The following is a 19,239-nucleotide window of genomic DNA, read 5'->3' as shown; positions in this document are numbered from 1 at the left end:
GGTAAATGCGGGGTCACTTTTAACATTTAAGAAAACTTGGACGGGTTCATGGATGAGAGGGGTGTGGAGGAATATGGTCCAAGTGCAGGCAAGTGGGACTAGGCAAAGAATGGTTCGGCACAGACAAGAAGGGCCAAAAGGCCTGTTTCTGAGCTGTAATTTTAGAACATAGAACATAGAACATAGAACAGTACAGCACAGAACAGGCCCTTCGGCCCACGATGTTGTGCCGAGCTTTATCTGAAACCAAGATCAAGCTATCCCACTCCCTATCATCCTGGTGTGCTCCATGTGCCTATCCAATAACCGCTCAAATGCTCCTGAAGTGTCTGACTCCACTATCACTGCAGGCAGTCCATTCCACACCCCAACCACTCTCTGAGTAAAGAACCTACCTCGGACATCCTTCCTATATCTCCCACCATGAACCCTATAGTTATGCCCCCTTGTAATAGCTCTATCCACCCGAGGAAATAGTCTTTGAACGTTCACTCTATCTATCCCCTTCATTATTTTATAAACCTCTATTAAGTCTCCCCTCAACCTCCTCCGCTCCAGAGAGAACAGCCCTAGTTCCCTCAACCTTTCCTCATAAGACCTACCCTCCAAACCAGGCAGCATCCTGGTAAATCTCCTTTGCACTCTTTCCAGCGCTTCCACGTCCTTCTTATAGTGAGGCGACCAGAACTGCACACAATATTCCAAATGTGGTCTCTCCAGGGTCCTGTACAGTTGCAGCATAACCCCACGGCTCTTAAACTCCAACCCCCTGTTAACAAAAGCTAACACACTATAGGCCTTCTTCACAGCTCTATCCACTTGAGTGGCAACCTTTAGAGATCTGTGGATATGGACCACAAAATCTCTCTGTTTCTCCACAGTCTTCAGAACCCTACCTTTGACCCTGTAATCCACATTTAAATTAGTCCTACCAAAATGAATCACCTCACATTTATCAGGGTTAAACTCCATCTGCCATTTTTCAGCCCAGCTTTGCATCCTATCTATGTCTCTTTGCAGTCTACAACAGCCCTCCACCTCATCCACTACTCCACCAATCTTGGTGTCATCAGCAAATTTACTGATCCACCCTTCAGCCCCCTCCTCTAAGTCATTAATAAAAATCACAAATAGCAGTGGCACTCCGCTAGCAACCTGCCTCCAGTCCGAAAATTTTCCATCGACCACCACCCTCTGTCTTTGATCAGACAGCCAGTTACCTATCCAATCGGCCAACTTTCCCTCTATCCCACACCTCCTTACTTTCATCATAAGCCGACCATGGGGGACCTTATCAAATGCCTTACTAAAATCCATGTATATGACATCAACTGCCCTATCTTCATCAACACACTTAGTTACCTCCTCAAAAAATTCAATCAAATTTGTGAGGCACGACTTGCCCTTCACGAATCCGTGCTGACTATCTCGGATTAATCCGCATCTTTCTAAATGGTCGTAAATCCCATCCCTAAGGACCTTTTCCATCAACTTACCAACCACCGAAGTTAGACTAAGTGGCCTATAATTACCAGGGTCATTTCTATCCCCTATTTTCTATGGTTCTATGGTTCTATGAAGTTCAATTTTTCTGTTGGGCAGACAATGGCAGCCCTGACCTCAGAAGAGATGCATGTGGGATTAAGACCCAAGGTCATCCCAACCCACAAAAAAGGTTACATAAAAATAGCATGGGGTCAGGAGAGGAAATCCATTTTTTCAGTCAAAAAAGTCAAGATTTCAGCTTTCTTGACACCATTCCCACCTCCATAGGGTGATGAAACACTGACCTTTGGACTCGAAAGAAAAAGTTGCAACAAATCATTATATAAATTAGGCTCGATTCCCTCAAATTCTGAAGGATAAGGGATGATTTGATTTGAATTTTAAGGTTTTAAGGGGAACAGATAGGGTAGATAGAGAAATAATATTTCTGCTAGTTGGGGAGTGTAGAACCAGGGGACATAGCGTTCCAGATAGGAGAAGTATAATGGGGATGGTTTCTCTTTTTTCCACCTCTAGAGTGACCAAAGGCAGCATGTTTTTAAAAATGTATTTAATCCCTGAGTGTTGTAACGTCAGGAATAGAAAAATGACAGGTTTTCTCATAAATTTTAAAAGTTTGAATGTTTATTGTTCAACACCTGAATATACACAGCTACACCCACTCTCACACTCATATACATATCCAAACACTCAGGAAAAGATTGCAATTATAAAAGTAGTATGCATTTAGGTCTAATGATTTATTCAAGAGTTCTTTGTTACACTTCCCCAGAGTTGTTTTCCACAGGGATGAAGATTTGAAACATTGCAGGCTTGTAATCCTTGTTTTTTTTGTCCACTGAAGAAAAGTTCTGGAGCTTTAGGATGGATTTGCTGTTCTTTTATTTTTGCAGTAGCAGATTTCTCTTATTCTACTCCAGTCAAGGTGCAATGGCAAAGCCCTGTGGTGAAGCCCTGATATAGTTCCCTGGTAAAGAGGTCAAGGCCAACTTGAGTCTCTGCCTTCGTGTGGTTAAAGGCTGGTGGTCTTAGACAAGAGTATTTTCTCTCTTTTGGTATTGATGTTTCGACTGTCTGTCTCATCTGAATATGTCTGATTAAAACTCCTTATCAGAAAGCTAGTTTGTGTCATGTAGCCAGAACATCTCTTTCATAAATAGCACATGGTGAGGTCACTGGGTTATGGTTGTCAGGCAGTAGAGTCCAGGTATCACTTATCCATATGCCATCTTGACAAAATTGAGCTTTTCACACCCATTTTCTGGATTTCAAATTTGGAGTTGAAGAGTCTGCAAACATTGTTATGAAACCAGTCTTTTTAATTAGTTCTAGAAGTGCAATCATTAACCACAGGAAGGGTTGTTTGAATTTTAATGATGTCTCAATGATATATCCAGAAAAGTTGTTTGCATTTTAATGACTTTTGTCAAGACTTGTCCAGACATGAAAATTAGCTCTGGCTTCTCACAGTTTCATGCCTATTAGCAGGAAAGGAAAGGTCAACTTGTCTCTGAACTCCATTTTGTTTTACAGGAAAGCATCAATTTTGTGCTTATACTTAATAAGTTCATTTTTATAGTTCATACATTTGTATTCTGTGAGCGTACCAATAGTTTTAAAAATTAGGACCAAGTCTTTCAGAAGTGAAAATAGGAAATATGTCTACACACGAAGAATGGTAAAACTCTCTTACTCAAATGACAATTGATGCTAGATAGTTAATTTTTAGCAACATCAGAATTAAAGACGACAATTTGTCACCTCAAACCTATACTGCCAATCAATGAGATGAATTTAAACCTGAAATTGTTCAACCAAGCATAAATCAAAGGTATTAAGAGATATGGTGCAATAACTGGTATTTGGAGTTAGGTTGCTGATTATCTATCCATGCATGGTAGAACAGGTCTGAATGATAGATCTTCCAGCTGAACCTAATGATAATCAAGGCACTGCTTGATTTTGATCAAGGAATTTTGATCATTCCTTCCTATTTGCCATTGGTCAGAAACATCTTAAGATGCTGCAAAATTCCAGAATGTGGAGGGCTCTCTCCCCAGAAGCAGATTTACCCATGCCAGTTTCCATAAATGCAGTTCTCAATACTAGGAGTCCTTTGATCTTGTAACTATTCCTACAAACTACAACCCATTCCCTTTTTTAGTGAGCTTTTCTCTTCCTCCAGATGCATTATTTTTAATGCATCTTTTGGAAGGATCCTTGATACTTCTGTTTCCAGGCTTACTGATCACATTGAATTAGTGAACACAAATTATTTAATTTAATTAATTGTGACAATTCTGTTTGTTTGTCCCGGAACTTCAATTTATTTGCACGCACAATACTAATTTTGTTACAATTGAATACGTTATATCAAACTGCACAGATGCAGATAATGGCCTGATCAGGATAAAATGTTGGGGTGGGTGGGGGTTGGTATGTTTTAGGCATGTTGAACTCTAAGTTAATCGAAAGAAAACCTGGAGAATTTCTTTACCACTGTGTCTTCTGACCCACCTGATCACAGAGGGCACCTATTGTCTAAGCTCCTAGCACTAGGTTGCTGTCCCAAGAAAATGAACATAGATGAAAGCTAAATAGTACTGGTGCTGGAAGTCTGAAATGGAAACAGAAAATGCTGGGAAAAGCAACAGGTTTGGCAGCATTTTTGAAGAGCAATTAGAGTTAATATTTCACATCCAATGTCTTGTTCTGAAGAAGTCACATTGGACTCGAAACGTTAACCCTGTACCTCTCTCCACAGGTGTGGAGAGACCTACAGTTGAGATTAAGACAATTTCTGTTTTTTTTATTATTAAAGTGCAAATAAAATTAGGTTCGACAACATCATCTCCTTTGACCAGTTCCACTCACTTGTTTGTATGCAGTATGTAATCTGGCTTTTTGAAGAGGTACTTAGTTGGATGCCCATAGAATTGTGCATGGACGTAACTCACTGATATTAGGAGAGAAGAGAAAATTGGAGTTAGGCCCAGGGGAGAAATATCCTAGCCCACATATTTATGGGGAAAGAGGGGTGGCAGCGAGTGAGGCCACAGATGAACCCAAGGGGGTGAAGTGAAGGTGCTCTGGCCTCATCAACATCTTGTATTTCCTTTCCCGTCTGTCCACCTAAACTACTCCATCACGTTCACAGTTTTTCCTCACCAAAGCACATGGAAATACCATTATGTTGTGTGCTTTCCAACTGGAACAACATTTTTTTAAATGCTAGGGTCCTGTGACATTCATCAGGCTTCTGTGCTGTTTAGGTGGTCCACGGGGCAGAATGTACTCAATAAAACCTGGTGGCCAAGAAAGGTCCAGTGCAAAAATGATGTTTTTGGGGCCAGACAGAGCAGCAGTATCAGCCACATCACCACCTCCCATTGCCACAGACATGTGCCACCCCTCCAATGTCTCCTCTTCCCAAACTTGTCCTCCCCTGTCTGCACACAATGTTTGATTAAAGATGTACAAATATTTCAAACAGTTCATTGTAATAATTTATACAAAAGTCGGAATGATGTCATCTAAGGGCTAGGCAAAATACTATGGATGCTGGAATCTGAAATAAAACAGAAAATGCTGGAAAATCTCAACAGGTCAGAGCAGCTGACCAAGGGTCTTCAGACTCCAAACGTTGGCTCTATTCTCTCTCCACAGATGCTGTCAGTCCTGCTGAGATTTTCCAGCATTTTCTGCTTTTGTCAGCTAAGAGCTACTGATCTCCGCAGGTTAACAGATTGCCATTGCCATTGCCATTGCCTTGCCCAGCTTCACCTGGCCTGCTGTTGTATCCAGATCTTTCACACCTGTGCCCACCTCGCGCCAGCCCCACCAATCTCGGTGCGGGAGCCCGACATGATGAACAGCCCGTTCGCCAATGGAAAGCCGAACTCGCACATCAGTCAGGCGAGCGCCCGCCCTCCACTCATCGAGCCCGCTTGTCACTGGAGGAGGAGATGAGCAGGAGGTGGTAGGAAATGAGTACTGACTTAGAATGATTAGCTAATACTTTTTATTTGAAAAAAGGAGGATTTGCAAAGTATGTTGCACCTCGTGCATGCCCCCCTTTTCTGGTCTCTGCCCTTAACACTTACCATCAATCACATTTAAAAATAAGAGTGCTTATGCAGCTGCTTTGAATGTTTTTTGTTTTAAGTACTTACATTTTAGATTGATACAATTATTTTTTCGCTATAAAAGTAAAAACAATCAGCTTAAAAGATAGGGGAAGGACACTGCAAATGAAGAATAACTTGTGAGCATTAACCAGCAAAAATTTTTAAGTTCAACATATTTATCCAAGGAATATTCTCGAACACTTGTGATCTGCCTCCACCATTTTCTGCAATGACTGTACAATAATGGCCTTCATTATATTTTTAATCGCCTATCTTTATTTTAATTTTAAACCATCTAAGCAAAACAAGCAGCAGTTTCACTTATCAAATGGTTTAAATACAAATTATTGTCAGCAAATTATTTTATTTTATTTAACTGCCGCAGTACCATCAATGCTGATGACTGAGAGTCCACAGTTCATAATTTAATGCAAATTGCAATACATTACAGTGAAATGGGAATAAATAAACCTCTATCTCTTTGACCAAGTATCATCGATATCTTCTCTTGCATGCTGAGATATTAGCTAGCCAGCTATCCTTGAATGCTTATAACAAATCCACACTGCCAGCGTTAGCAGCACTTTTCAAACATTGATGATCCTCTCTCTGTAAAAGCAACTTTCTGTCATCTAACTGAATTCTATGATTATGTAGCTTACACATATATCCTACAATTCTATTTAATTTGTATAAGTGAACTGGGGTTGACATGGATACAATGTAATCTCGTCATGATTTTAAGGATTTGAACAATTCTGTCCAAAATCTTTTTGTTTCCATAGTAAAATGACACAGCTCTTTATGACTAATGAAATATGGTGACAGATTTAAGTAAATCAATATGATGCTACATCTTAAGCAACAATGCTTAACTTTTGTTCCACCTACTGTAACAATTTAACATAAAAGGTGGTAAACTTGTAAAATGCACTTTCCTAGATTAACTAAATAGCATGATGCAGTTTGAGAGAATTGGGTAGATATTCGAAGGAGGGCGTAAGTGGGAGAAATTGTTTTTTCCAACCAGCTATTAGGCTGTGGTTTATATCTGTAGCCTGTTCTTATCTCTGTTCCTTGAGAGTGGGAGAAGTCACATGACTACAAGATCTGGACAATATCCAGGCTTGGACTGGCAAGTGGCAAATAACATTTGCACCACCCAAGTGTCTGACAATGGCCATCTTTAACAAGAGAGAATCTAACCATTGCCCCTTGATGTTCAGTGGCATTGCCATCATTGATATCCCACTATCAACATCCTGGAGGTTTCCATTGACCAGAAACTCAATTGAACTAGCCATGTAAATACTGTGGCTACAAGAGCAGGTCATAGAAGTCATAGAAACCCTACAGTGCAGAAGGAGGCCATTCGGCCCATCGAGTCTGCACCGACCACAATCCCACCCAGGCCCTACCCCCACATATTTACCCACTAATCCACCCAACCAACGCATTTTTTAGGATTCTAAGGGGCAATTTTTAACCTGGCCAATCAACCTAACCCGCACATCTTTGGACTGTGGGAGGAAACCGGAGCACCCGGAGGAAACCCACGCAGACACGAGGAGAACGTGCAAACTCCACACAGACAGTGACCCGAGCCGGGAATCGAACCCGGGACCCTGGAGCTGTGAAGCAGTAGTGCTAACCACTGTGGTCAGAGGCTGGAATCCTGTGGGTGAGTAGCTCACCTCCTGACTCCCCAGAATCTGTTCACAATCTACAAGGTACAAGTCAGGAGTGTGTTGGAATGTGCTCCACTTATCTGGATGAGTACAGTTCCAACAACAACACAGTTCCAACAAGGGGTGCCAAGCAGCCCGCTTGCTTGGCACCCCTTCCACAAACATTTACTCCCTCTACCATCGATGCACTGTGGCAGCAGTGTGTGCCATCTACAAGATGCGCTGCATGAACACCACAAGGTTCCTCAAACAGCACATTCCACACCCACGACCATAGAATCATAGAATGATAGTGCAGAAGATGCCCTTTGGCCCATTGAGTCTGCACGACATGTGAGAAACCTCCCATTTACCAACACTTGGCCCATAGCCTTGAATGTTATGATGTGCCAAGTGCTTATCCAGGTACGTTTTAAATGATGTGAGACATCTCGACGCTATCACCGTCCCAGGCAGCGCACCTACCATCTGGAAGGACAAGGGCAGCAGATGCATGGCAACACCACCAACTGCAAGTTCCTCTCCAAGTCACTCACCATCCTTCCTTGGAAATACATTGCCGTTCTCTCAAAGTCGCTGGGTCAAAATCCTGGAGCTCCCTCCTTAACAGCACCGTGGATGTACCTACACCACAAGGATGCAGTGGTTCAAGAATGCAGCTCATCATTATGTTCACAAGGGCAGTTAGGGATGGGCAATGAATGGTGGCCTAGCCAGCAAAGTACAATTCCTTGAATGAATATAGATATATATATGTTGGCTAAATATTATTAGATTTACTACTCAATTAATTGCTAATGTCTTCCAAAGGTATGACGAATGACTTTTTTCCCTCTTTGGATATAAATGATTGCTATCACTCAAAACTAGAAAATTCTCAACTGGTTAACACATCCTGAAGGACAAACATTTTGTGCACAGTAAGAGTCTTATTAAAATATATATTTACAAGTGCTACACTTTAGGAAATTGTTCTGTTTTACTGCATGTTGCTTTCAATGTTGTAATTTGGAAGACTTAAAATTTACTAGGCTGTTATGACAAAAGTGCTATGCGTGTGCTGATGGTCCTTTTCAGAACTGGTGACAGCATTTTTCAAAATGTCATGTTTTAAAATATTTCCTGTTTCTATGCATGCCTAGAGATCAATGAAACATAAAGCGCATCAGGAATCAGAAGTGAAAAGCGAATCAGTGTAGCATAACATTCTTTGACAAAACACATCACTTCAGGGATCAGCTGACTCCAATTCAAAGTGAAAACAAATATGAAATAATCGCATTTATTATTTCTATTCAATTGTATTTTAAATCTTGCAACTTTTTAAAAAGAAAAACTGTTGTGCAGTAGGATGCTGCAGAATATTTGAGCAAGAATGGTTTGGGTTTATATCACTAACTCCAACTTACCATCAACAATGGAATACCACTTATTATAAAAATGTATTTTCTTTCCTGGTAAGTACTCCTCCATTAGGATTGAGAACAGAGCCTGTTCCCATGCTGGTGGGCAGCAATTTATCACCAACGACCAATTAGGAGGCTGTTGCTGGGACCATGTGAGGCACCCTTAAAGACAAAGTAATTTCATTGTGCCCAAGCAGGCACTGGCGATTGGGTAGCATATTCCAGCGACAATGCTATAGCTGCCGAAAGGCCATGGAGGAACCATAAAGGAATGACCTCTACCTCTGGGATCCACTGGAATGCTGTTAGGATTTACCCGAGGTGATAGAGTGGTTTAAGTGTTCTTCATTCAATTTAGTCAATCATATTCATTTCTCAGGATTCGGTCTGCTCTACAATGGAGAGATCAAACGGCGATTGGGTCACTGCTTTGTGGAACCCAATGCAGTCCCAGCAGTGGCTGCCTGTGAATCTTGAGAACTTGATTCTGAAAGATTATCTTGACATTGGGAAACTGATTTTTGTCCTCATGCTATTATGTTACCCCACCCGCCATGCTCCTTCCCACTGCTGGCCGAACTGGAGGATTCCGCCCACTATTTAGGCAAAGGCAACAGCCAATTGTGTGCAGCAATGTTCTACACCAGTGAATGAATGACCGGGGAAGCTACTTTTGTTGTCTTACACCAATATTAATTTATTTTTCCCATGAGAATGTCTAAATGTGTATGTATATAATGGCATTTCAGTTTGAGTTTTTGAAAATGATTTAAATATTATCTAAATGAGGAATTCAAAAGGTTTTTAACTGAACTTTTCAAAGAAAGCTGTCAATTTTATACTTTTGGCAGTCTGTCAGGATGAGAGGCAGTACAAGAGACACACACATAAATGTCTTCCATTATCCCTCTTTCATATGTCTAAGGGAAGTGACAAATTGAACATTGAAACTTTATTAACTGATTAGCATAAGCTGTCTTCTGTAATTGCGTAACTACCCTTGTGCGGATGTGAAAAGGAGACAGAAACAGCGATATTTTCAGTGCAGTAGCATGGCCCTGGCAGTAGTATATGGAGTGAAAAGGTTTCACCAATACGTTTATGGTCGCCGTTTTACCATCATTACTGATCATAAGCCATTATTGGGATTGTTCTGTAAGGATAAACTGGTTCCACCCATTGCTCCGGCTGAGATGTGGAGGTGGGCTCTGCTTCTGGCTGCCTATAGTCATGTTTTTCAACATCAGATGGGGACTCAGATTTCCAATGTTGATGCTCTGAGTCAATTCTCGCTCCCTTGGAGTGTGGCTCCACCCCTGGTGCCACAAGAGATCATCCGAGCTTTAAATTTCTTAGATGCCTTGCCCATGTCATCGAGTCACATTAAGAATTGGATTCAGAGGGACGTTGCTCCAAAGTTAAGCGAATGCTTTTATCTGGCTGGCATTATGATAAATTGGAGCAGCTCCCGACCACATCCACTGAAAAGGTGAACTAAATTGCGAAGATGGGGTCTTGTTTTGGGGGTCCCGGGTAATGGTACCACCCCCAGAAAGAGAGTCACTGCTACAGGAACTACATTGTGCGCATCCGGGACAAACCAAAATGAAGATGTTGGCCAGGAGCTACATCTGCTGGCTTTGTATAGGCAAAGACATTGAAAATTTCATTCACCATTGTGACTTTGAAAATCACAACAGACCTTCCTGCCTGCGGCTCAACTATATCCCTGGGAATGGCTAGAACATTCCCTTGAACAAGATTGCATGGAGATTTTGCCAGTCCTTTCTTAGGGATAAGGTAGTAGTGGTAGACCCCACTCTAAGTGGTTAGATGTCCAAGAAACAATGACTTTGGCAGCCACCATTGAAAAATTAAGACAGATGTTTGCAATACACAGCCTCCCAGAGATTATAGTTTCAGAGAACAGCACTGCCTTTACAGGAGAAGAATTACAATGTTTTGTACAGACCAGTGGCATCCAGCACATTCACACAGCCCCCTATCCCCCGGCCTCGAATGATCTGATCGAAGAAGCGGTGCAAACCTTCAAATCCGTGATGGAAAAGCAGCCAGATAGGCCATTGCGACTCAAGCTAACTAATTTTCTCCATTCGTACACCACCCTCTACATTACCACCGGGGTAACACTGGCTGAGCTGTTGATGGGACGACGTGCCCAAACTTAGCTGGTTTTCCTCAATTCGGTGAGGAGGGTGGAGCGAAGCAAGCCATGCAAAAGAAATACCATGACTTGACCAAAAGTGATAGACCTTTCAAAACAGCCAACCTAGTTTTGGTCAGGAATTTTGGGGTTGGACCAGCATGGTTACCTGGGAGAATTATAGCGAGGTCTGGGCTTGTATTTTATTTGGTGAACCTGCAAGGGAGAGAGGTACGGAAGCACGTGGACCACATAAGGAGAGAGGCTGCATCCCCAACAGAAAAACGAGAGGATCCAGTAGTTACTACTTATGTTTTTCCATCAGAGTCAGAAATGAGGGAAGCGATTGTTTCAGAAGAGACCGCTCTTGCTACTTCAGAGGACACTGGAGAGGCTGTAGTACTAATGCACCTTCCAAGATTTCTGAACAACCATTTGTTGCCAATGACACCTCTACGTCGATAGTGGACAAACAATCAGAGAATTGAGGCCTTCCACCAGACTTTGGAAGTCGCCTGATAGACTGACTTTATGAAAGACTGTACCATATCAACCCCCCACCCACCGTGTGGCTTGGCCCTTGTTGTAAATAGTAACCTGTTATTATCCTGTTATGTACATATAATATTGAGGGACTCGAGGAGGGAGGCTTGTGGTAGTGTAGCCCCTTTAAAAGGGCGATTGTTTGTGTGTCACATGGCTTGCCTGGGACCTATTGCATGAACCTTGGCCAATGGGGAAAAAGCGTGCACATCCCGCTTGCAAAGAACCCCCAGTGTGAGACCAGGAGTCAAGGAGTGAAGCCCTGTGTTGAAGTTGCTGTGCTTGTATTTAGTTTAACTTCATGTCTGTTAAATAAATCTTTGTGATTTAAGCAGCCGCTTTGTTGATACATCGTGCTATAACACCCAGGGACCAATATTAGGGGGTGGCATGGTGGCACAGTGGTTACCACTGCTGCCTCATAGCGCCAGGGACCTGGGTTCAAATCCGGCCTTGGTCACTGTCTGTGTGGAGTTTGCACATTTTCCCTTTGTCTGCGTGGGTTTCCTCCGGGGTGCTCCAGTTTCCTCCCACAGTCCAAAGACGTGTGGGTTAGCTTGATTGGCCATGTTAAATTGACCCTAATGTCAGGATTAGCAAGGTGAATATGTGGGGTTACGGGAATAAGGCCTGGTGGGATTGTGGTTGGTGCAGACTCAATGGGCCGAATGGCCTCCTTCTGCACTGTAGGGATTCTATGCTAAAAGACTGAATTCATTCATTGAAAAGATCCCTTGGCAACTTATAAAACAGTTCAGCCTGACCCTGCAATACACCCATCCAACATTACTGTCCTCTGAAAAACCCTAACCTGAATCTGCAAATAGAATAAAAAGCTCCTGGCCCCATGAATTTGTGGCCGTTTAGATAGTCTTCACCATACCTGTAGTCGATCAGCAGAAATTCAGCTGGGATTTATTGACACCAACAGGATGGCATTGTGGGGTCAAGTTACTAACTATTCCTTTAAAGGACTCTTGATGTAAGTGAGATTGGGCTAAAGGGGGGGACTTCCATGCCATGAGCTTTCCTTGGAGTGTGATGTATTTGGAAGGTTTTCCTGGTGACAGTAACTATACAGACTGTAGCATAGAGAATGTTTTTGATTTGATTTATTATTGTCACATGTATTGGTTTACAGTGAAAGGTATTGTTTCTTGTGTTATACAGACAAAAACATACCATTCATAGAATACAGAGGGGAGAAAGGAAAGGGTGCAGAATATAGTGTTATAGTCATAGCTAGGGTGTAGAGAAAGATCAGCTTAATATAAGGTAGGTCCATTCAAAAATCTGATGGCAGCAAGGAAGAAGCTGTTCTTGAGTCGGTATGTGATCTCAGACATTTGTATCTTTTCCCGATGGAAGGAGGTAGAAGACAGTATGTCCAGAGTGCGTGGGATCCTTGAGTATGCAGGCTGCACTTCCGAGGCAGCGGAAAATGTAGATGGAGTCAATGAATGGGAGGCTGGTTTGCGTGATGGACTGGGCTGGGTTCACAACTCTTTCTATGAGAGCCCATGGAGACCAATTAAAAACTCGTGTTGTGAACCTCCCTCTCTCTCTCTCTTCTCTCCACCTGCTCCCCCCACACTCACAGGCAAAGTTCTGTCACTTTTCTAGCTGATTGGTGCATTTGGAAAATCAAATCCAACTGGAGCAAACTCAAATAAACACAGAGGTATACTGATGAGACTAATTTTTAACACATCTGTAGAGCAGCATAATATTTAGAACATAACATTTCAATCAAAAATTAACTAGTTTTAAAGAAAATCCTAATCTTTATTCCGAAGCGCGTATTGCACTTTTTGAATTGCTGAAAAATGTTCTCATTGTCGGTTGCATGTTCCATTCACCAACCTTTTTTCAATTCCAACTCCCTCACTTATCCATCTGGACTCCTGTTTTATTGCATTTTTATCATCTGTCCGGTTCCTTCCCACTTACTTTTGATCCACAGCCTCTCATTTGTGTTGTCAGTTTATTTCCACTTCCTAACCACTACAAATCTTATCAATCCTCCACGTGCAAGACGCACTCTTAATGCTATAATCAATAAGGCCCAATGCATTCATTTCAAAATTACATCAGTACATCATTCAATTTGATTATTTTTAAATCAACTTTCAGCTAATTTCTCTTCCTTACCTTAAATGTTATAACCTAAGTTGTGAATGAATTGTAAACTCAATATTCTAATTAAGTTGCTCAATAAACTGTCACTAATTTTACAATTTACTTGATCACTAATTAATTTCATGACTCTTTGATTAGAAAATTCAATGAGCAATTTAATTAATACCTACATTGAAATTGCTTCCTCCATTCTTCAATTAATTACCATTTAATAATAGATATCCCTCAGTTCTATGAGTATCATAGAATCGTAGAATCCCTACAGTGCAGAAGGAGGCCATTCAGCCCATCGAGTCTGCACTGACCACAATCCCACCCAGGCCCTATCCCCATAACCCCATGCGTTTACCCTAGTGAGTCCCCCTGATTAGAGGTGGGCGGCACTGTGGCACAGTGGTTAGCACTGCTGCTTCACAGCGCCAGGGCCCAGGTTCAATTCCGGTCTTGGGTGACTGTGTGGAGTTTGCATGTTCTCCCCGTGTCTGCGTGGGTTTCCTCCTGTTGCCCCGGTTTCCTCCCACAGTCCAAAGATGTGCAGGTTAGGTTGATTGGCCATGATAAATTGCCCCATGGTGTCCCAAGATGTGTAGTTTAGGGGGATTGGCGGGGTAAATACTTGGGGTTACGGGGAACAGGTCTGGGTGGGATTTCCCCTTACTGTCAGGGGGATTACAAGGATAGCGCCTGGGTGGGATCATTGTCAGTGCAGTCTCGATGGCCAAATGGCCTCCTTCTGCACTGTAGGGATTCTGTGAATAAGTCATTAAAGTTCAAATAATCTATATTCAGTACATTTCAAAATTCAGCAAGTTGCTCACTATTAATTTTACTAACTTATAATATTCTTCTATTAATAAAAAACTTGTATGTATGCAAGGAAGAACTTTCATTTATTTGTGCCCTTCACATCCTTGGGATGTCACAAATCACTTCAATGCAAATTAGGTTATTTTAAGGAGTAGCGTGTCACCTTTGTAATGTAAATAATGTAGTAGCTAATTTGTGCAGAGCAAAGAGATAAATAATCAGATACTCTGAATGGTTACATTTTGGCTAAACTCCCCAGAAAAACACTCCCCCTTTTTCTTGAAATAGTGTCAAGGATCTTTCATCTTCACTTGAGATGTCAGATGGGTCTGTGGTTTGACATCTCCCCTCAAAGATGGCACCTCTGACAGTGCGACACTCCTGCAGCCTAGTTTATATGTTCAAGTCTCTGGAATGGTGCCTGAAATCACGACCTTCTAACTCTGGAGGCAAGAAAATGCCATCACTGAGCTAAGGTTGGCACTCCAGTTAATCTGTGAAGAAGCAATGGAATCTACTGTGATATATTGATTATTTGGATTTGCAGTGGTCAGCACCCATAGAGGTGTGAAATCTGCTGTTTTTTAATTCTCAAATAAGTTTCGGTTGATGGATATGGACTTCTCTAATAATGGCATTTATTCAAAACACATGTTTGCAGCCTCAAGGTTGAATTGCAATGTGACTTGCGTGAAAAATTAATATGTAGGATAAATTAACAGGTTAAAAATGAGCAAACGTAATAACCATACAGTAACAAAAATGGAAGGACAAATTTGGCAGGTATCAAGGAAGTGGTAAATTGAATTAAAATGATATTAAAAGTACAAACCATACCCCATTCCTACATTACAGACATGGAAGTACATATAAATTTCATAATTTAAGTATTTCATTGAGGACCTGAGCCTTGTAAGGAATAGGATTACATTGATTCCTTTCTGTCCTGCATCTTATAGGGTTAAATTTCGTCAGAATTTCTGTATTTCTATAGTTATATGATGTTCCTTGAAAGATTTATTGTGCATACTACAATTCACTTCCTATCGTAGCAAAAGGACAATACTTACCATCATAAAAACAGAAAATACTGGAAAATCTCAGCAGGTCTGACAGCATATGTGGAGAGAGAACAGAGTTAACGTTTCGAGTCTGAATGACTCTTTGTCAACTTCCTATCATTGATTTACTATCCTGTGTTCAGTGAACAAAATGTTTCAAAAACCAGAAACGCTACAAGCAGACATTTCTAAAGCTTTGACCTGAAGTACTTAAGTTTTATTTGTGCTATCATTAAAAATTAAGCAGGTGTATGAAAGAGCCCAAATTGCAAGTGTATCACAAACAGAATTAAAATTTAAAGTTCTACAGCAATGTTTTGCTTTATTAATTGAAAACAATTGTAAAGTTCAAACTGGAATATAAAAGTAGTTTTCTTAAATATAAGCTCAAATCATAAATATTAATGTATTATGGATATAAAACTGTACGTACTGCAGTGTAAAAACATCTGAAAATAATTACAGACAATTAGGAAGCAGTAAGAAATTGCGACTGCACAGTCAGGAGAAATATACTCCATAACAGATGTCGAGACTTTGTAAGGCATTTAAATATATAGATTTTGTTATGCTTAACAAGTAGAAATCCTTCCCCTCTACATGCAAAATATGACTATTGACAAAGTGCAGTTCATTGTCATTTGTTATAGGTTTAGAAACTCCTATCTCACTTTTGGAATAGTTCTGACCAAATTGGACAACTTAGCTTTCAATACATTTTCAGTTTATATAAAACAAAGTTCTGATGATGTAAGTAAGCAGTATATCTCTTCCCACTGTGTGCTTGCAATTTCTTATTGCTTTAGTTTGAACTTTAGTTTGAACTACAATGATGAAGCAAAACATTGCAGTAGAACTTTAAGCTTTAATTTGCATTAGAATATTTTATTCAATCGATAAAGTCATCTTCTGCATTCAACAGTATTAAAAATCTGTTTTAACTGTGCCAGCTTGACATTTGAGCTTTGTTATGATTTGAAATCCAGAGATCTTTTTAGACTTTGAAAAAAACTGAACAGTTACTCCATTGGGCCTTTGAGAAAAATGGAGCAGACAGTTGGACATTTGATCAGGCATTCTCAAAGCATCTTTTAAATTGAACTGTGCAGGATGTTCATTCAACTGCTATATAATCATGTTATGAATGCATGGCAGAGCTCCAAGCCCCACTAATGGATGTAGCTCACCAGGAGTTGTTTACACAGCCGTGAGAAAACTGTGTGTGCTTGTTTTACTTGAAACCTTTACAAGTAGATAATAGGGTTAAACCTTCTCCCACAGACATTTTGAATGGTTTTTTATTTAGACAAATGATTGAGCATTTGAGATAAGAGAATTTTTTTCAAGCAGAGTTTCAATAGCAATGTGTTTCAATTTTATAAGCTTCTCAGAAGGGCATGCTTTTCATGAGGCTTTTGAATTGCTATTTTTTTGTATTATTATCTGAGCATTTAAAATACTTCTCAGTGTTAATATAAGGCTGATGAGTTCTGTACATAGTGAATACAGGGTGAGTGGATGTGGAGGATGCATGGGGTCCATGGAGGGGACATGGAGGTAGGTGACGGCTAGCGGGCCTAACAATAATGTAGAGAGTTGGGCCAAAATCCCAACGGAGAATGTTACAATCTTAGCTGATGTTACTATTGGACAATCAGATCTGAGTGGAACCCAGCTTGACAGATCCTAACTTTTAGTTTTTGTTTGGAGGCATGGATGAACAGAGTCAAATGATTACCAATAACTTTTAACAAAAGAATAAAACAAAAATTAAACAAGAAAATATTAACCATAACACACTATTCCTTCAGCCCAGCTATATTTGCACAGATATTTACAATTTTACAAGAATAGCACATATTACAAGTTTTATCTTGTATTCTAATGTTCTCAGGAGATACAGTCCATGTAAGCCAATAGGTGAAATGTAGTCAGGCACACCATACTCTGAAACCAAGTGACAGATGTCACCCAAAACAACTTCTGTGGATTTCTCAAATGATCAAGATTCATGTTATACTATGAACCAGCTGGTCGCACTGGAACTTTGACTTCCACAAGGGTTTTCAGTCACCACTCTCGAAGGATATGCTTTGGAACCTTCTCCCACAGAAGGCTTTTGTCAGATACCTTCTCCAAGGATCCATATCTCTATCAGTATTCCGCTGCCCTCGATTATCAAGTACATTCAAGCTTCCAAACAATCTTCAAGTATCCAACCACTTCAACAAAACACTACTGCTTCACAGGTTATATTGTCACCAACCTTTGGATTACTTCAGATGTCTGGCTTCTCACTAATCAACTTCTCCAGGTATGCATCTTTTAGCTTTGTCTTTAACAGCAAATCTCTCTTCGCCCTTTTTTTAACCTGAATGAACAATCATAGAATTATTGAATCCCTACAGAAGGAGCCATTTGGCCCATTGAGCCTGCACCAACAACAATCCCATCCAGACTCTATCCGCATAACCCCCAAGTATTTACTCTGCTAATTCCCTTGACACTAAGGGGCAATTGAGAATGGCCAATCCACCTAACCTGCACATCTTTGGAGCATGGGGGGAAACTTGAGCACCCAGAGGAAACCCATGCAGACATGGGGAGAACATGCAAACTCTATACAGACAGTCATCCGAGGCTGGAATTGACCCCGAATCCCTGGCGCTGTGAGGCAGCAGTGCTAACCACTGTGCCATCGTGCCGAACAATACTTTGTTCCGATTCTGGTTGCTTGTTCCTTAGACTTCAGTCTTTCTGGGTCTTGTCTTTTCATTCTCCCCAATACTTTAATATCTTACCTGTGCTGGCAGTTTCTGTGAGATCTGATATCTTCTCAGTTATTTGATTCCAACTGAACTCAAATGTTTCTGCTTTTTAGTGTGGGCCTCTGGTTGCTAAGCAACAGCTTCACTTTCAAAAAGTTTTTATTTGCTTTTACACCATAAAACCTCAATTACAATGCAGAAAAAGTTTAAAGTGAAACTAAACTATAGACTTGTAGGTATCTTTGCTTGACATGAAGCTAACTAAAATTTTAACCTTTTCTTAGCACATAAATAAAGAAACACAAATTAAGCTTAAACTTATGTCTTATTTCCAATGCACACAATACAAAATATAAATTACTCAAACTATCTTTATTCACTAACAAAACAGGTCGTCTAACCAAATGGCCTCAGCATCTGCTGACCTCTGTTCCTGCCTTGAACTTGCATCAGGAGATAGCAGCCATGATTCCACCCATCCTGACTCTTGGAATTCTGGGTAAATGGGCAGACTTTCAATGGCGAGAGTGCGATGTCAGGAATTGACTGGATTTGTGCTTCCCAATTTGAAGGAGAAATCAAGCCCTTGGAAACTATAGAACTCCAACATAAAACAAAATTCTGTCAAGCACTTTCGTGTATTATAAACGTGACTTGAAAGTCCCCTGACTTGTGCTATGCAAATACTGGCAGTTTAGAAATGAAGGGCAGAATTCTCTCATTTTGAGATTAAGTGCATTGGTGGATTGCTCCAGAAGCGCCTTTCCTGATGCTTGCGCCTGATTCTATGCGTGGAACCTCTTTATTTATGCACAGATGAGTCCCCCTCTGAGTCACCCAGCAGGTTGGCAGTTAATTCTTCTGCCCACCATCTGTTGGTTGGTTTGAAGGTCCCGGGACCATATTTAAACACCAGTCCAGCACACTCCTATCACTCTCTCCAGACCGCCTGTCTTCACCAGACCGTGCAGGACGTCAGCAATCCGGGGAGAAAAGGTTAGCAGCCTCAGGAAGAATTCTGTTCCTCAAT

This window comes from Mustelus asterias, chromosome 14, assembly GCF_964213995.1.
Source record: "Mustelus asterias chromosome 14, sMusAst1.hap1.1, whole genome shotgun sequence".
Classification (NCBI taxonomy): domain Eukaryota; kingdom Metazoa; phylum Chordata; class Chondrichthyes; order Carcharhiniformes; family Triakidae; genus Mustelus; species Mustelus asterias.
Note: the sequence above shows the minus strand (reverse complement) of the source record.